The sequence below is a fragment of the Polypterus senegalus genome, chromosome 11, assembly GCF_016835505.1.
Source record: "Polypterus senegalus isolate Bchr_013 chromosome 11, ASM1683550v1, whole genome shotgun sequence".
Lineage (NCBI taxonomy): Eukaryota > Metazoa > Chordata > Cladistia > Polypteriformes > Polypteridae > Polypterus > Polypterus senegalus.
This window is the reverse complement of record NC_053164.1, coordinates 145397657-145418630: the sequence shown is the minus strand read 5'-3', so window position 1 is coordinate 145418630 and position 20974 is coordinate 145397657.

Below are 20974 nucleotides of genomic sequence, written 5' to 3'. Positions count from 1 at the left end.
TGTATAAATACCAGCCAGTCTGTAACTATATTGTCGAATGTCTGATTTACTTTTGAAATCAATTTTGACCAATAATTGCATGCAAGCAATATACGGGGTAATTCTTCAACACTTTATATTTTGTTTGTGATCTTATTTCATCACAATACATACAGGTAAAATTCCATTACAATGAACATCTTTATAACAAAATTTTCATTACAACAAAGTATTTTTATGGTCTCGACAGTTTCCCCATATGACATGAGTCTATAGAAATCTTGTTACTACGAAATACATTCAGCAGATACAATGAAGTGCCCAAAAGACCTTGAAATGTCTGAATGAATCATTCCCAGAGCAGTTAGTTCTGTGGTAACAGCTCAGTTGTGTACAATGATCCCCAAACAGAAACATTGTAAATTGAAATTCTTTCTTCAAACTTTCTTTGTACTATTTTTTTTTTTTTTTGCTGTTTTGTTTTCAGTGGTTTTCAGTGATAACTTTTGCTTATTGCTCGTCAACATTTGAAAAACATCCATTGGAATTTAACTCACTGTCACTCTCCTATAGAAATGGCAGACCCGAAAAAAACAATAACAGTTCATATTAGAAAAAAAAACTTTACATTTTTGCAGCTCTCGATTGCGGCAAAAATAAAAAAGATGTTACCAGTGAATTCGGAATTTCGCCATCGACACTGTCGACTTTCTTGAAAGGCCGAGCAAAAAATGAAGAAAAATCTTGGGTTGCAAATGTATGCAAACTGCTGCATTTGAAGACGTTGAAAAGGCCTTTTTTATGTGGTTCAGTGATGCTCGTTCAAGAAACATTCTTTTTAATGTGGGACTCATTCAAGAAAATGTGAGGTTTCTAAATTCTCTTGGGACCTCCACCAACTGGACAACACACCAAAGAACTTCCCAAAGTGCGATCACTGCATCTTTGGAAGACTATTTATCTGTTACTGGGGCAACAGCAGGCTCACAGCTCTGCTGTGTCTCTCTGCCAAAGCAAACTCGATGGGTGATGCAAGGATCATTGTAAATGCAGGGCACAGTATAACTTGGCCACTAACCTGGCCACGACCCTGCCTGACTGCTGTGTCTGTTTTACAGGATAGTGGCAAATCACACTACAATAAATAACCCTGCTGTTCTTGTTTCAAGTTAAATAAAGCTGGTTTTGCTAAATTACTGAGACTAAGCCTTGTGTTTTGGGGTGCAAGACAGGGACGTATAGCGCAACCCTGATCTTTTAGGATTCGCTTCTGTGGCACCTCACTGTACCGCTGTGAGCCTGTTGTTGCCCTGCCCCGGCAACGGACAGACAGTCTTACACACATGCGGCAATCATGCTACGGGACGCACTTCAGCGTGACATTCCTGTTGGGTGGGGGATCCCAAAAGAGTTCAGAAACCTCACAATATGAAGAGAAAGAAAAGGATGATTCAGATTCTGATTGATAAGTTTGCTGCCAATACTATGCTTTCACATTCAGATAATGTTCATGTTGAATTCCTCCCACCCAATTGCACAGCAGTGCTTCAGCCATTGGATTTGGGCATCATTCACACCCTGAAAGTGTATTATTGCAAGGAGATGTAGAGAAAAATTCTCATCAGCATAACTTGTAGACAGGAGGAGATTAAAATTAATGTGAAAGAAGCTATTGAAATGATTGCAAACACCTGGACTCAAGTGAAAGAAAGCAGTATAGCAACAAATGCAGAATCTCATTACAACGAAATTTTCATTACAACAAAATCATTTTTAGGTCTCTTGCAGTTCGTTGTAATGGAGTAAGGAGGAGTGGAAGTGGATGACAGAGAAGGACTGTGTACTGGTGCTTATTTGTACTGTGCTGCTGTGGGAGCAACAGAAAAGCGTCTCCCCATTATAAATAAAGAGTCTTGTTTGTTGCACCTGTGCCTCTACCTGTCTGTGTTGGGTTGGGGCAGCTGCATGCACCCTGGGTTTCTACAATATATATATGGAAACAGTGGGCCCATAAAGACACAAAGTTTAGTACCCATATCAGAGTTACTCTGCCATACATTACCACTCGTAAATTACAGCACTTTATGGGAGGAATAAATGAGCTAAATAAATGTATTACAGGATTCTCTAACATCATTAGCTGTATAGATGGGACTTATACCCGTCTCAAGGCACAAAGCGTAAACTAAATAGACTATGTCAACAGGAAATCATTTCAAAGCATCAATATGCCACGTGAAATGTGATAAACAAATATTTACAGTATGTATTCTCTTGTCTGTTCTTGATATGTGATGTCAAATACCTCCAGCAGCCCAGGGATTTCCCTCTGCCTCCGCAGAGGACGGCCCTTCACCGGACGCGCGCAATCAGAACGACAGGAGACTGCTGCGGGCTTGGAGCGCAGGGTGCTAGGACCCAGGGCACTCAACAGCCCCTGTCCTAGCACCCTGCGTATTCGCTCTTCTTGCTCCACCGGCAGTCTGCACTGCCGCGTCCGCTGTTGGGAAATTGTCTACTTGATGCCGGTCCTCCTTAACAAAGTCACGGCCGTTTTTGGCCCATCCCCCCTCATGATTTATGGGGACGGCAACACCTACCTTCCCCACGGTACTCTGTTGGCCAAAGGCTCCAGCGTCGCACCGATACTCCGCCACACGGCTCTCCCAACGCTACCTCCTTCCCCTTCAGCTGCTCCAGCCGGACAACGAGAGCACCCAGCAACTGCAATAAAGGCGACTCTGCGGGCCGAAGGGACTCCTCCGGCTCATGTAGAGCCGCCGGCGAAAACAAGGAGACAGATGTCGGTGGGCTTACCTGTCGATCAGCCACACTCGCGTCTGCCTCCTGTGGGCCACTCCCTCTGGCCCAATCGGGTCTCTTCTTGGCACGAGACTGACATTCCTTGGTCCCGCCTCTGTACCATCATTGGCGGGCACACAAGACACACCGCCAATCCGTGCCTGACAGCGAGCGGGACTTCCGGCCCGCGGCCATCAAGCCCTCGTCCGGTCCTCCTGGGTGTCCCGGCCGGATACCACAATTTATATATATATAGTGACAGATAGGGGGCACTATCGCTCCCTTGAACCCTCGGACAATATGTCAGACACCAAATAAAAATCCAAAATTTGACTATTAATAATCAACAGTGCACAAAGCACCCTCCTCTCCACAATACTCATTAAATAAATCCAATACAAATAATCAATAATCCTCCACACTCCCAGACGCATTGCCACCCGTCCACCAAGCTCAGCTCAACCCTGGGATCTCCCACAGTCCTTTAAATAGTCTGTGACCCGGAAGTGCTCCTGAACCCCTGTCCATGTGACTTCTTAGCACTTTCGGTCAGATCAAAACTCCTCTTCTTCAACTCAGAAGCACGTCATTCCCTTTGTCCATGTGACTAGGACACACTTCCAGGATTTAGGGAAAATACTCACTGTTCCTCCCTGCAGTGCCTTCTAGCAACACCTGTGGTATCCAGCAGGGCTGTAAAGGAAAATTCCATGGTCCATAATTCCCTGCTGGCATTCAGGGCACCTCCATGCTGCAGGGATGGCTCCACCTGGCGGCCTGGGGGTATTGGCCAGGATGACTGGAAGGCCATATTCCACAATATATACAGTATATATATATGTACAGTATATATATACAGTGGAACCTCAGTTCACGACCATAATTCGTTCCAAAACTTTACTTGTCGTAAACCGAGTTGATTGTGAACCGAAGCAATTTCCCCCATAGGATTGTATATAAATACAATTAATCCATTCCAGACCATACGAACTGTATGTAAATATGTAAATATATGTAAAGATTAAGCACAAATATAGTTAATTACACAATAAAATGCACAGTGTAATAGTAAACTAATGTAAAAACATTGAATAACACTGAGACAAAACACCCAGGATCCCTGCTCGCGCTCTCTCTTTCTCTCTCTGAACAGAGGGAACATTTGAACAAATCCGAACTTTAATTTAAAAACCAACCACAAGCAACCAAAAAAGTAACATTGCGGGAGTTCATGCTAATAGCCTTACAGCCCGATCGCTGTAAACACTTTTTTTAAAATGAGTTTTAAGCACAGCGGAAAAAAAGGAACATTTGAACAAAGAGAAAAGTAACATTGCAACAAATCATGTTATGAACAACTCCATGTAAACACTTTAATGAGTTTTAAGCACAGGGAAAAAAGCGAACATTTGAAAAAGTAACATTGTAACAATTCATGCTACGAACTGAAAAATTAACTTTTGAAAAATCCGTAATCCAAAACCAACCAAGAAAACTAACCTTGCATGAGTTGAGTTTTGGCATGAAGTGTGGAGGAACTGGGTGGAGAGGATGGAGAGTCTGGCTCCGCAATGGTGGGATGTTTTCCTTCAGGTGTTTTCTCTCTTGTGATTTCTTGGGTTTCTGGTGTTTTTAGCTGTTTAGCTGGTGGGAGTGAAAGTCTCATGCAGCCATTCCAAAAACAAAGTCCTTGTGACCCAACCCTTTGTGTTTGACCCCCACATTACTGGCAGTCTGGCTTTGTTTACATTGTGCTGCTTAAAAGCACGAGGGTTCTCAAATTGGTAAATGAGTAAACTGGTAAACAGTTTTTCCACCTCTTCCAGCACTTGAAGCCTTTGCCTGGTTAATGCTGTAACTTCTTTAGCAATATAGATAGATAGATAGATAGATAGATAGATAGATAGATAGATAGATAGATAGATAGATAGATAGATAGATAGATAGATAGATAGATAGATAGATAGATAGATAGATAGATACTTTATTAATCCCATATCAGCTGCATTAATAGATTCTTTCTGCTTTAGAATAGTCGAAATCGTAGATTTTTACTTCTTGTACTCAGCGGCAAGATCAGTAACACGAACGCCACGCTCAAACTTTTCACTAATTTCTTTCTTTATTTCGATTTCAATTTTCTTCAAAACTTCCTTCTCACCACTTTTCACTTGCTTAGAAGTCATAGTTAACTGCAAAAGCACACAAAATAGTGTAGAGCACAAAGAGAGCGCAGGTAAAGCACGCACGTCTGACTGAGAACAATGAACAGGGAGCGGCTCTGCTTAAATACAGTAATCGGCGCATATGAACCAGCCAGGCAGGTATGTGCAGACTCGCTCTCTCTCTCTCTCTCAGCAGCACCCACCCTCAACAGCAGGCAGGCAGGCAGGCACGCACGTGCACGCACCCTCCACCCTCTCTCTCAGCAGCAGGCAGGCACACACGTGCAGTACCCTCCCCCTCCCCCTCTCTCTCTCAGCAGCAGGCAGGCACGTCTGACCGAGAACAATGCAACGCATGCGGAAATCATTGGCGCACACAAACCAAAAGGGAAACTGGCTTGTTTGTATACCGAGTGTGTGGTCATGAACCGAGGCAAAGGTTTGGTGAACTTTTTGGTCGTCAACCAAGTTGTACGTGAACCGAGGTTCAACTGCATATTTAAAGTATATATATATATATATATATATATATATATATATATATATATATATATATATACTGTATACTGTCACACACGTTCTTAGGAGGCAGTCAACAAGCCCAGAGGTGAGCGATATATCATCTGACAGGGGTTGTATTGTGGTAATAATGCCTCTCTCTATCCTTATAGAACCAAGGAAGAAAAATAAACCTCTAACATCATCAACAAATCCCATCGTGGAAAACGACTCCACAGCAAGATTCACTTCCGGTCCATTATTGATGGCATTGCTTCCGTCCAGCCTGAATGATGTCACTTCCGGTCCCTCCGTGCTGACACCACTTCCATCCAGCCCAAAGGACGTCACTTCCGGTCCCTCCGTGATGACGTCACTTCCGTCCAGCATGAATGATGTTACTTTCCGGTCCCTCCATGATGACGTCACTTCCATCCAGCCCGAATTATGTCACTTCCGGTCCTTCTGTGAATTCTTTTCCTGCCATATCATCTCCAGTTGCCATTTTGACTACTGTATAAATACCAGCCAGTCTGTAACTATATTGTCGAATGTCTGATTTACTTTTGAAATCAATTTTGACCAATAATTGCATGCAAGCAATATACGGGGTAATTCTTCAACACTTTATATTTTGTTTGTGATCTTATTTCATCACAATACATACAGGTAAAATTCCATTACAATGAACATCTTTATAACAAAATTTTCATTACAACAAAGTATTTTTATGGTCTCGACAGTTTCCCCATATGACATGAGTCTATAGAAATCTTGTTACTACGAAATACATTCAGCAGATACAATGAAGTGCCCAAAAGACCTTGAAATGTCTGAATGAATCATTCCCAGAGCAGTTAGTTCTGTGGTAACAGCTCAGTTGTGTACAATGATCCCCAAACAGAAACATTGTAAATTGAAATTCTTTCTTCAAACTTTCTTTGTACTATTTTTTTTTTTTTTTTGCTGTTTTGTTTTCAGTGGTTTTCAGTGATAACTTTTGCTTATTGCTCGTCAACATTTGAAAAACATCCATTGGAATTTAACTCACTGTCACTCTCCTATAGAAATGGCAGACCCGAAAAAAACAATAACAGTTCATATTAGAAAAAAAAACTTTACATTTTTGCAGCTCTCGATTGCGGCAAAAATAAAAAAGATGTTACCAGTGAATTCGGAATTTCGCCATCGACACTGTCGACTTTCTTGAAAGGCCGAGCAAAAAATGAAGAAAAATCTTGGGTTGCAAATGTATGCAAACTGCTGCATTTGAAGACGTTGAAAAGGCCTTTTTTATGTGGTTCAGTGATGCTCGCTCAAGAAACATTCTTTTTAATGTGGGACTCATTCAAGAAAATGTGAGGTTTCTAAATTCTCTTGGGACCTCCACCAACTGGACAACACACCAAAGAACTTCCCAAAGTGCGATCACTGCATCTTTGGAAGACTATTTATCTGTTACTGGGGCAACAGCAGGCTCACAGCTCTGCTGTGTCTCTCTGCCAAAGCAAACTCGATGGGTGATGCAAGGATCATTGTAAATGCAGGGCACAGTATAACTTGGCCACTAACCTGGCCACGACCCTGCCTGACTGCTGTGTCTGTTTTACAGGATAGTGGCAAATCACACTACAATAAATAACCCTGCTGTTCTTGTTTCAAGTTAAATAAAGCTGGTTTTGCTAAATTACTGAGACTAAGCCTTGTGTTTTGGGGTGCAAGACAGGGACGTATAGCGCAACCCTGATCTTTTAGGATTCGCTTCTGTGGCACCTCACTGTACCGCTGTGAGCCTGTTGTTGCCCTGCCCCGGCAACGGACAGACAGTCTTACACACATGCGGCAATCATGCTACGGGACGCACTTCAGCGTGACATTCCTGTTGGGTGGGGATCCCAAAGAGTTCAGAAACCTCACAATATGAAGAGAAAGAAAAGGATGATTCAGATTCTGATTGATAAGTTTGCTGCCAATACTATGCTTTCACATTCAGATAATGTTCATGTTGAATTCCTCCCACCCAATTGCACAGCAGTGCTTCAGCCATTGGATTTGGGCATCATTCACACCCTGAAAGTGTATTATTGCAAGGAGATGTAGAGAAAAATTCTCATCAGCATAACTTGTAGACAGGAGGAGATTAAAATTAATGTGAAAGAAGCTATTGAAATGATTGCAAACACCTGGACTCAAGTGAAAGAAAGCAGTATAGCAACAAATGCAGAATCTCATTACAACGAAATTTTCATTACAACAAAATCATTTTTAGGTCTCTTGCAGTTCGTTGTAATGGAGTAAGGAGGAGTGGAAGTGGATGACAGAGAAGGACTGTGTACTGGTGCTTATTTGTACTGTGCTGCTGTGGGAGCAACAGAAAAGCGTCTCCCCATTATAAATAAAGAGTCTTGTTTGTTGCACCTGTGCCTCTACCTGTCTGTGTTGGGTTGGGGCAGCTGCATGCACCCTGGGTTTCTACAATATATATATGGAAACAGTGGGCCCATAAAGACACAAAGTTTAGTACCCATATCAGAGTTACTCTGCCATACATTACCACTCGTAAATTACAGCACTTTATGGGAGGAATAAATGAGCTAAATAAATGTATTACAGGATTCTCTAACATCATTAGCTGTATAGATGGGACTTATACCCGTCTCAAGGCACAAAGCGTAAACTAAATAGACTATGTCAACAGGAAATCATTTCAAAGCATCAATATGCCACGTGAAATGTGATAAACAAATATTTACAGTATGTATTCTCTTGTCTGTTCTTGATATGTGATGTCAAATACCTCAGTACAATGGGTGAAGCCAAATACCCAGGGTCTGTGCACAACTCAAGGATGTTTCATGAATCAACCTTGTGCCACAAGTAAACATGCAGTTAGTAGGTGATCTTCCAAATATTTCTGTTACAGATTTCTATAAGAAAATCATAAGCCCTTGGTGTCTTTTATTCTGTTATTAAATAACAATTAGATTGTATGGTTCATGGAAACAGAGGCTACCTCTGCCTTCCCCAGTTAATGACCCATTTTTCTTCATCCAGAGCCCAGCAGTGTTAAAACCGTGCACACTGCAAGACAAGATCCCAGGTTGAGATGACCACTGGTCTCCTCAAGCCTCGTTTCCAATGCCTGCGTCCTCTGTAGGTCACTCCAGAAATGGCCTGAGACATCATTTTGGCATGTGTTGTATTGTACAACATTGCCACAACAAGAGGAAAGAGATATGTCCACCTGTATAGTCAACCAATATAAAGACCTAACCCCCCAACTGTCACTGAAATTAAGGCCATATATTTTTTTTTTTTTTTTTTTTTTTTTTTTAAGGATTAAGTAGTTCTATTTTCTCCTATTTTCCTTTGGTCATTGTAGTAGAAAAGGAAGAAATAGCTTTTGTTAGTTGTCATGATTCACAATAAGACATCAATAACAATAAATACCCTGTTTTTAACTTGGGTTGTAGTCCTTAAATTTCATATTTTGCTAATTGCAACACTTCTTTTGTGATTTATAAAAATAAACTGTATTGTATTGTATATTTTGTTCTTCTAACTTTTAAACAAATGAAGTTTATCTAGATGTCACCTTCTTTAAATTTGTTTCTCCAGGTGGACCTTGTATAATTCTCTTACCACCAGCTACAAGAAGATGGCACAGGTATTTGCAATGTTTTACATTATACACAATAGTTAAGTTAGAGGCAAATGAAAGTCTATACTAACTTTGTCTGGAGGTGGATGGAGCCCCCTCTACAGGATGGTGTTGTAGCAGTCCAGTGACATTCAGATTCACACCATTGTAGGGACGGTGATTTGTTTATTTTTTTTGGTGGGGATCCCAGGAACATACCCAGTCTTGGCCCGACTTGCACCACTCACACATAGACATGAAATAACAGCAAATCAAATAATTAACCATGTGGTATATTCAATGAAACGGAAATACAAACAACAAATAAACAGATAATTATCCCTACTCCCTTACAGCGAAGACATGATAAACACATAACAATAAACACTAACAACCAGGTCCAAAAACAGTCCAAATGCAGTGGAAACAGATGAAGTGGAATGGAGAAAAGATGACGATCCGGGGAACAGCTTTCTGTAAGTAATATATTAAACAGTCCTACCGGTAGTCCTGATGTGGTGAGGGGTGATGAGATTTGGGGAGCGCTCCCTTCAGTAAAGCATGATGATAAATCCGACACTACTCACACGACAGGCAGGCACAAGACAGTCCATACATCCTTACAGATTTGACAATCCAGGATAGAAATGATATTTCACTTGTGGTATTGCAGATGAGAAAAATGGGTGAACACAAACACAAAACAACTGTACTTCTTTACTACTTAGCCAGCTCCCTTTTAAAATTCCTGCCTGCCCCTCTTGTCCCCAGCAGGCCCTATGTTCTTCTTTTTTTTTTTTTTTCTTTTACTTCTGCTTTCTTCCTGTTGGCTACATAATAAACAGTCACCCATACCTTTTTCAACAACTGCTATAACTAAGGAGTTAATTGAAATGTCAACACTTACTTGACTGGGGTACATTTTTATATTTAAATAACTTGGTTTGCTTAATTCCATTGGGGTTGCACCCTGGGAGTTAAACATTAAAAAAAAAACCCACACCGTATATACACAAACATCTGTCACAGCACAACAAATACTGGCCAGAGTCAATGCACAAAGAACAATTAATCAGTACTACAGTATTTCATATTGCATCTATATTGCCAAACTAAATACAACTTAAGAACATGTAACATTTCAAGTAATGTTACACAAGGGGTACATGTTGCAAAATACACTTCTTGGCTATACAATATTTATATGGATTTCAGCGATTCAGTCTTACAAATTGCCTCTGTCAGCAATTTTCCTCACCATTTCCCTTTCCTTGGCAGCAGCTGCTATATTACACTTCTTTTGAAAGACGTGCTTATAATCTTCATACACTGCCACATGCTTTTCTTCCTCTGCTAATGTGAAGGTTGTTGCCCTCCTTTTTTCCTGAAGTGCAATCCAGTTTGGATTAAACGTTCAGTGCTTGATTCACAAGATAGTTTATGGTTTGCCATGAACACACATTAATCCAGCTCAATTTACCTAAGATTGTGGAAGCTGATTGACATCCATCATTCTGGGACCACCTAATTCATTGGCACAAGAAAAAAAAATGGATTATCTAATTTCACTTTCTGGAACTGATCCCAAATGGACCTTATGAACAACTGTGAATCATGTCAAATAATAAAAGCTATCCCCTTCCCATTTTAGGCAGGATTTTAAAAAGCAAAAAATAAATAAAACGTGGGGGCACCATTAAACTGCAGTGTTTAGTCAACCCTAAGTAAAAAAAAAACAAAAAAACTAAAATGAGCAAAAAAGCCTAGCCTCAGTTAAAGTGATTCTGCCAAATTCTACCTCTTAGTTCTGTGCTTTGAGGCATATGGTCATCTTAACTTTGCTGCTCGTCCTGCAGTAGGTCTGGATGTAATATAGCTGCATTTCAGGTTCTGGCTGAGGAAAGTGGGTCATCAGGAAGAGCAGGCAGGAATTGCCTCTGTCCCCAAGAAGTATACAACCACGTTGCCCTGTAATTACATTGCAAAAAGAGACCAAGGATTTATTATTTCCACATACAGATCAGCAACATGTCTTGGAAGAGCACTAACTCATTGTATAGTTGCTGACCGTATTCGAAGTTGTGGCACAAGGTTGACTCATGGAATACCCTTGAGTCATGTACAGACCCTGGATATTTGGCCTTGATATTTGTAAGGAGGTGCTGATAATCAAATATCGTAATAGACAGGAGGATACATGGTTATTTGTATTGAACATTTGAGACATACATACACACACAGAATTTTTCCTCCAAATCAATGTGTGGGTACTACACAAAATTCCTTCTGACATAGTCTCCTTCATTTATGCTGGATGCTTTCATATGGATTGGTGTTCCAATAACATTGACCGATCCTTCAATATGTTTACTTAACAGATAATTGTTTCCAAAGTGCTTTAAGTGGTAAACTAGTTGGGTAACTGTGTATTGTGGTGGGTATACACAGTACAATCACTAGTGTTACAAGTAAAACTCTCAATATGGGTCCATGCTTCCCACATATACACTTAAAAGTTTTAAAATAATACCAATTTTACAGTGTCGCCTAAAATGCTATAAAGTAACCAGTCCTCATTGTCACTTTGTCTGAGAGATACACACTACCCTGCATTGTGGAAAGGAAACCTAAATGACCACATGCAAGTTACAGTGCTGTTTGGGTTTTATTCAGCAAGAGTTCTGAACAGAATGATAACGAAAAATGAACACATCATACTCCTGTCATATATCTTCGGTCTCCCCAGTCAGACTGAGGGCGATTTGGGCGTTAAAATTACATCTTACATATAAAACACCTTTACATCAAGTGTAACAGATGTATACATTATCAAACAAGAGCCTACCTGAATAAGATGATACAGAAAAATGAACACATCAGCCTCCCATCATATTTATCCTCATTGCACTTGCAGGAAGGACATAAAAAATGAAAAAGGGAGAACAAGTTGCAAGCAAAGTGAACGTCCATAAAGAAAAAATTTATTTATTTGCATACACGCACAAAAATACAGAATAAAAATAATTTAACACAATCATAAACTAAATTCAATATTATTAAATAAATGAGGGCCTTTGGTGAAATTTAAATTCCCTGTTACATAATCTCTAGTCAAAGCAGCTACAGTCAAGAGTAAAGGCAATCAACCAAATTAACTACAGGACAACTACAGGACAATAATAAAAATCCTACCCCCAAATACACACAAGCTTTTGCAGAAGTGAAGATTCTTCATCATTCTAAATGAAGGGACAAAGTTACATAGCTCATTCAATCAGCAAGTCAGTTATTAGAAATTGCTGTTCTGAAATGCCGCAGATGTTTAAATTTGATTGCCCTACTTGCAATTCTAAGGATTTCCTAGTGGTTACCAATTTCTCCCCTGGAACCCAACCACAGGGGATGCACAAACCAGTGTGTTTCTTCATGCCAGTCCCAAGCCCAGATAAATGGGGAGGGTTACATCAGGAAGGGCATTCGGTGTAAAATTTTGCCAAATCAATAAGCGGACAACAATACAAATGTCCATACCGGATCAGTTGAGCCCTGGGTTAACAACAACCACCACCAGTACTGTTAGCCAACTGGGTGCTGGCAGAAATTGGGCTACTATTGGCCCGAAGAAGAAGAAGAAAAGGGGGGAGACGTGTCCAGAGGCAGGAGGATGGGAGGAAGGTAAAGAGAGTGGAACTGAGGGTAGGAACTTTGAATGTTGGCAGCATGACTGGTAAGGGTAGAGATTTAGCAGATATGATGGAGATAAGAAAGGTTGATATATTGTGCGTGCAAGAGACTAAATAGAAGGGGAGTAAGGCCAGGTGGATCGGAGGTGGATTCAAATTGTTCTATCATGGTGTGGATAGGAGGAGAAATGGAGCAGGGATTATTCTGAAGGAACAGTATATCAAGAGTGTTTTGGAGATGAAAAGAGTGTCAGACAGAGTAATGATTATGAAGCTGGAAATTGGATGTGTGCTGATGAATGTGGTTAGTTCATATGCCCCGCAAGTTGGATGTGCAATAGATGAGAAAGAAGATTTTTGGAGTGAGTTGGATGAAGTGATGAACAGTGTACCCAAGGGACAGAAAGTATTGATTGGAGCGGATTTCAATGGACATGTTGGTGAAGGGAACAGATGGGTAGTTATGGTATCAAGGAGAGGAATGAAGAAGGTCAGAGAATAGTGAATTTTGGAAAAAGAATGGTCATGGCTGTGGTGAATACGTATTTTAAGAAGAGGGATGAACATAGGGTTATATACAAGAATGGAGGAAGAAGCACACAGGTAGGTTACATCCTATGAAGAAGAGTCAAACTGAAGGAGATTGACGACTGCGAAGTGGTGGCAGGGAAAAGTGTAGTTAAGCAGCATAGGATGGTGGTCTGTAGGATGACGTTGGAGATCAAGAAGAGTAAGAGAGTGACAGCAGAGCCAAGGATCAAATTACGGAAGTTAAAAAAGGAAGACTGCAAGGTTGAGTTTAGGGAGAAGGTGAGGCAGGCACTGGGTGGTAGTGAAGAATTACCAGACAGTTGGGAAACTAAAGCAGATGTAGTAAAGGTGACAGCAAGAATGGTGCTTGGCGTGACATCTGTACAGAGGAAGGAGGAAAAGGAAACCTGGTGGTGGAATGGGGAAGTACAGAAAAAAGAGGAAAACAGAGGAAAAGGATGGCAAAGAAGAAGTGGGATAGTCAGAGAGATGCAGAATATAGACAAGAGTACAAGGAGATAAGGCGCAAGGTGAAGGGAGAGGTGGCGAAGGCTAAAGAAAAGCGTATGATGAGTTGTATGAGAGGTTAGACAATAAGGAGGGAGAAAAGGACCTGTACTGATTGGCTAGACAGAGGGACCGAGCTGGGAAAGATGTGCAGCAGGTTAGGGTAATAAATGATAAAGATGGAACCATATTCACAAGCGAGGAGAGTGTGTTGAGCAGATGGAAAGAGTACTTTGAGAGGTTTATGAATGAAGAGAACGAGAGAGAGAAGAAGTTGGATGATGTGGAGATAATGAGTCAGGAAGTGCAACGGATTAGCAAAGATGAATAAGGACAGCTTTGAAGAGGATGAAGAATGGAAAAGCCGTTGGTCCAGATGACATACCTGTGGAAGCATAGACGTGTTTAGGAGAGATGGCAGTGGAGTTTTTAACCAGATTATTTAATGGAATCTTGGAAAGTAAGGGGATGCCTGAGGAGTGGAGAAGAAGTGTACTGGTGCCGATATTTAAGAATAAGGGGGATGTGCAGGACTATAGTAACTACAGGGGGATAAAATTGATGAGCCACAGCATGAAGTTATGGGAAGAGTAGTGGAAGCTAGGTTAAGAAGTTAGGTGATGATTAGTGAGCAGCAGTATGGTTTCATGCCAAGAAAGAGAACCACAGATACAATGTTTCCTCTGAAGGTGTCCATGGAGAAGTATAGAGAATGCCAGAAAGAGTTGCATTGTGTCTTTGTGGACCTGGAGAAAGTATATGACAGGGTGCCTTCGAGTGGAGTTGTGGTATTGTATGAAGAAGTTGGGAGTGGCTGAGAAGTATGTAAGAGTTGTACAGGATATGTACGAGGGAAGTGTGACCGTGGTGACATCTGCAGTAGGAGTAACGCATGTTACGAAGGAGGAGGTGGGATTACATCAGGGTTTGGCTCTGAGCCCTTTCCTTTTTGCAATGGTGATGGACAGGATGAGAGATTTGACAGGAGTCCCCGTGGATTATGATTTTTGTGGATGACATCTGTAGTGATAGTAGGGAGCAGGTTGAGGAGACCCTGGAGAGGTGGAGTTATGATCTAGAGAAGAGAGGAATGAAAGTTGGTAGGAACAAGACAGAATACATGTGTGTAAATGACAGCAAGGTCAAGTGGAATGGGATCAACAGTACAGAGTAATGGGGATTGTGGAAGAGAGGTAAAAAAGAGAGTGCAGGCAGGATGGAATGGGTGGTGAACAGTGTCATGAGTGATTTGTGACAGACGGATATCAGCAAGAGTGAAAGGGAAGGTCTACAGGATGGTAGTGAGACCAGCTATGTTATATAGATTGGAGCTATGTTATATGGGTTGGAGACGGTGGCACTGACCAGAAAGCAGGAGACAGAGCTGGAGGTGGCAGAGTTAAAGATGTTAAGATTTGTGTTGGGTTTGACAAGGATGGATAGGATTAGAAATGAGTAAATTAGAGGGCCAGCTCAAGTTATACGGTTGGGAGACAAAGTCTGAGAGGCAAGATTGTGCTGTTTTGGACATGTGCAGAGGAAAGATGTTGAGCATATAGGGAGAAGGATGCTCAGGATAGAGCTGCCAGGGAAGAGGAAAAGAGGAAGGCCTAAGAGAAGGTTTATGGATGTGGTGAGAGAGGACATGCAGATGATGGGTGTAACAGAACAAGATGCAGAGGACAGAAAGATATGGAAGAAGATGATCCGCTGTGGTGACCCCTAATGGGAGCAGCTGAAAGAAGAAGAAGAAAACCAATTTCTGTCCTGGGAAAAATGTGTTTAGTCACTGTTTCAAAGCCAAGCAGACATTCCCGATTGCCCTGCTTACCGTTGCTTTACCAATATGTTTGGCAGTGCCAAGGTCTCACACAAAGCTAGCCGTTAGCAAAAAAATATAACAACAATTCACTGGGTTTGCACAGATGTCAGATCAAAGCTGCCATGTTTGAATTTACACTACTCTGGAAATGGCATGCTTTAGTAGTTGGTTAGACGTAAAACACTCATACTGGTGCTCTTCTCGGTTTACAGTAATGTCTGTTTGCGGGTCTAATCAACATTTCTCGGGAATGTGATTGTGCTTTGTTATATTTTCTGCTTTTTTATTCTATTCAAAAAACTCAGAACAACAGGTTGGCTTGTTGCAAGTTCTTTTTACTTCCTTAATCTATACCTTAATATACATACAATCCCATAATATACAGTTAATACCATCAGCCTTACATTTAAAGCAACAGGCATCCCTACAGATGCTATATCCCTCTTCTCAAAAAAAAAAATGCTTTGTAGAGGATCATCCTGCACCTCTCAAGCGTAGTCCACATCTTGCAACATGCTCAGGTTTTCTTTAGTGGCAAGGAGGTGTCAACAGTTTGTATGGTATACTTGACTTTCAGATGTTCAAATGTGGTAGGACCTATTTATATGAAATGGTTGGATGACAATTGCTGGTTTCCACTGTTCCTGTTCTTGAACTCTGACAAAGTCACCTTTATTTATTAATAGTATGGGCTTGGCTGAGCTGTCATAGTATTGTTTCTGTTTGTGCTGTTCCTGAGTGTGTTGTGCCTGAACAGCTTTCTGATTAGTTACTTCTGGTTGTAGGTGTTTATCAGTGCATGGCAACACAGAGAGGAGTGTTCTTCTCATCAGAAATTGTCCTAGCTATTTAAAATTGTCTACGGGTGTGTTTTGGTACCCTAGCAGACTGACGTACGGATCATTGTTACCAGCATTTGCTTTGTCAAGCAGGGATTTGATGATCTGTTCATCTTTCTCGGGAAGGCCGTTGCTCAGTGGATAATAAAGACTTGTTGTTACATGTTGGAAATCCCATGTTTGTTCAAAGACTGAACTCTTCTGAGGAGTAGTATTGTGGACCATTATCTGAATTGCCCATGATATGCTCTGGAATTCCATGCATGGCAAAGTTAGCTTTCAGTTTCTGGATCACAGCCGCAGAGGTGGTTGTGCTGAGCTTTCAATGTATCAATGTTCAACATATATGCTGTAATAGTTGACTGTGACAATGAAATTTTGGTTATTCCATGTGAATAGATCAGTTGCTATGATCTGCCATGGTCAGTCTAGGATCTGGTGTCATCATTGATTCTTTAGTATTGGACACACGTCACTCAAGCTTGCACATACCTGGCCAGAATAAAGTGTCTCAACCTCTCTTTTTATTTTTCTCTGCATCCTCATATAGCCAGTGTAAATGCACATTATAGCATGTATTCTCTTAATGATTTTGGAATGACCATCTCCTTCCCTTTAAAGAAAATGCCATTGATCTGGCACAGCTCATTACAGTAATTCCAGTATTCTAAAATGATTTGTGGACATTTTCATCTGTCTTCAGGCCATCCTACCTGAATTATTTTATTTAGGGTTATTATCTGTATATCTTTAGTAGCTTCAGCCTGGATCTTTTCCAGCTTATGGTCACTCACAGGTAAACCGTTACATACCATGTGGACCTGAAGGTAAATGTCCTCACTGAGACTGGTATCGGAGGCTGCCAGTGACTTCCAAGAAAGCGTGTCAGCCACAGGTATGTTTTTCCCAGGTTTATGAATGATGATGAAGTCATACTTTTGTAGCTGCTGAATCGTCTGTAGGAGTGTAAGAATAGCTGCTACAAGTGGTTTCTTCATTCTGGACTCCAGTGGCTTATTGTCAGATTCCACAATTATTTGTTGACCGTAAATGTAATGATGAAATCATCTTCCTCCAAAAAGAACTACAGTGGTGTGAAAAAGTAATTGCCCCCTTGTTAAAAAATAACCTAACTGTGGTGTATCACACCTGAGTTCAATTTCCGTAGCCACCCCCAGGCCTGATTACTGCCACACCTGTTTCAATCAAGAAATCACTTAAATAGGAGCTGCCTGACACAGAGAAGTAGACCAAAAGCACCTCAAAAGCTAGACATGCCAAGATCCAAAGAAATTCAGGAACAAATGAGAACAGAAGTAATTGAGTCTGGTAAAGGTTATAAAGCCATTTCTAAAGCTTTGGGATTCCAGCAAACCACAGTGAGAGCCATTATCCACAAATGGCAAAAACATGGAACAGTGGTGAACCTTCCCAAGAGTGGCTGGCCAACCAAAATTACCCCAAGAGCGCAGAGACGACTCATCCGAGAGGTCACAAAAGACCCCAGGACAACGTCTAAAGAACTGCAGGCCTCACTTGCCTCAATTAAGGTCAGTGTTCACGACTCCACCATAAGAAAGAGACTGGGCAAAAAAAGGCCTGCATGGCAGATTTCCAAGATGGAACCAATGTTAAGCAAAAAGAACATTAGGGCTTGTCTCAATTTTGCAAAGAAACATCTCACTAATTGCCAAGACTTTTGGGAAAATACCTTGTGGACTGATGAGACAAAAGTTGAACTTTTTGGAAGGCAAATGTCTCGTTACATCTGGCGTAAAAGGAACACAGCATTTCAGAAAAGAACATCATACCAACAGTAAAATATGGTGGTGGTAGTGTGATGGTCTGGGGTTGTTTTGCTGCTTCAGGACCTGGAAGGCTTGCTGTGAAAGATGGAACCATGAATTCTACTGTCTACCAAAAAATCCTGAAGGAGAATGTCCGGCCATCTGTTCGTCAACTCAAGCTGAAGCGATCTTGGGTGCTGCAACAGGACAATGACCCAAAACACACCAGCAAATCCACCTCTGAATGGCTGAAGAAATCGAAAATGAAGACTTTGGAGTGGCCTAGTCAAAGTCCTGACCTGAATCCAATTGAGATGCTATGGCATGACCTTAAAAAGGCGGTTCATGCTAGAAAACTCTCAAATAAAGCGGAATTACAACAATTCTGCAAAGATGAGTGGGCCAAAATTCCTCCAGAGCGCTGTAAAAGACTCATTGCAAGTTATCGCAAACGCTTGATTGCAGTTATTGCTGCTAAGGGTGGCCCAACCAGTTATTAGGTTCAGGGGGCAATTACTTTTTCACACAGGGCCATGTAGGTTTGGATTTTTTCTCCCTAAATAATAAAACCATCATTTAAAAACTGCATTTTGTGTTTACTTGTGTTATATTTGACTAATGGTTAAATGTGTTTGATGATCAGAAACATTTTGTGTGACAAACAAGCAAAAGAATAAGAAATCAGGAAGGGGGCAAATAGTTTTTCACACCACTGTATGTAAAGCTCATTCTCAATTATTGCATAGTTGCACTCTATTTCCACGAAGTGATTTGGAGGCACAGGCAATTGGCTTGCCATCTTGCAGAACTGCACCTAGTCCATACTTTGATACAGCGACTTATAACCCCAGTTCCTTGTCAGGGTCAAAGTATGCTAGGATCATTCCTGGTTCCCTATTAATGAGATCTTTCATTTACTAAAATGCCACATTGTGCTGCTTTTCCCAAATAAATTCACTTGATTGCTGCAGTAGCTAGCGTAGTGGTGTATTTATGTTGTAGAGGCTAGGTGCAAACTGAGAAAGGTAGTTTGCCATGCCAAGCACTGTGTCTAATTCCACATGTTTTTTTTGGCAGTTCCATATGTTTGATTGCAGATACCTTTGCAAGACCTGGCTTGATGGTATCTGAAGTGAGATGATGTCCAAAATAACTGACCTCTGTGATACCAATAGTGCTCTTGTCTGGTTAAGATGAGCACCTTTCTCTCTGGCTCTTTGTAGCATAGCATGCAGGTTGCAGTCATGTTTCTCTTTTTCTTGCCACTACACCACTGAGACCTTCAAATGTTGAATTTATTTTTTGCTGGAATTCATCTTGAGCTGAGATAAGGCCAAAAGGTAGATGAAGAACTTATATCGACCAAATACTGTGTTAAATGTGGTCAATTTTGAAGATTCTTCAGTAAGTTTGATTGCCCAATAATCCAGATCTGGCATCCATCACGCTGAAATATTATGCCCCTGCATGCTTTGCCCCAGTGTCATCAAATGTTGGCATAGGGTAGTGAAGAAGCCTGATTGCCTTATTAAGGACACATGGATCAAGACATACCCTTATAGTTTCCCTGTTCATGGATTTTCCACAAAGACAAGCATATTGACCCACCAGGTTGGCTCTATCACCTTGGCAATGATACCTGTTCTCTCCTTGCTATTTAGTTAATCTTTTTGCTTACTACATAGAGCATAAGGAATCCTTCTGGGAGTGTAAACCACAGGTACAGCTGTCGGATCAAGATGAATTGTGCACTCTCCTGGAAAGAGACCAATTCCTGTGAAAACATCAGAGAACTCTTGCATTATTTTATTTGTTTTGTTGTCTAGTACTGACACAGATAAGACCAATTTGATTAAGTCTAAGTCCAAACATGTCTTCAAACCCAGAAGAGGTGGAGCTTGGGTGTCCACCATGTAAAAGACTAGCGCTATTACATGGTCTTTATATTTGCACTTTATATTACAGGTGCCATTTACAAGCAGCTGTTGACCACCATAACCAGTGAGCTGCCTTGCAGTAGGCATAATGGCACATTTGGCTTTCAGGTTGCTTTATAAATTTTCAGGTATTACATTTACCTGAGGTCCAGTGTCTATTTTGAATCTCATCTTTTCAACGTTTGATTCAATTTCTGTATCTGCAAAAGCCTGCTCTACGTTTGAAGTTTGTTTCTTATGGAACACTGAATTAATAAAGAGCTATTCATGGTCAGATTCTTTTTTGTCTACAGTATTTCCCACTACACCTACTGCTTTTATTCTAGTAGAGTGACAGACTTTGGCAAAGTGATTTTGCTTGCCACACTGTTATCCTTTACCTGGACATGCATCCCATTGACTGTGTGTTCTTCTGCATCTGTTACATATCTTGCAGCATTCAGAGCTCACATGATCAGCATCTGGAACATTCTTAATCAGCCTTGCAGATCGTTTCATCAGCTTGTTAACTACACAAACCATTTATTCTTTATTGTTGACATTGTTTTTAAGTCAGCTTGTGCAATTTCATGAGATCTGGTTTAGCAGCATTTCTCCCACCCTTAGAGAATGGACTCCACATACAATGCAGTCTTGCACCAATTCGTCCTTATTTGCATATGCACAGTATTTGAATAGCAGTTGTAGCTCACTCAGGAATTCAACATTAGACATCATACAAATGATTCCCCACGTGGTAGCACGTAAATTTCGGGTTTGCTTTTCGAATTACATAAGCCTCAAA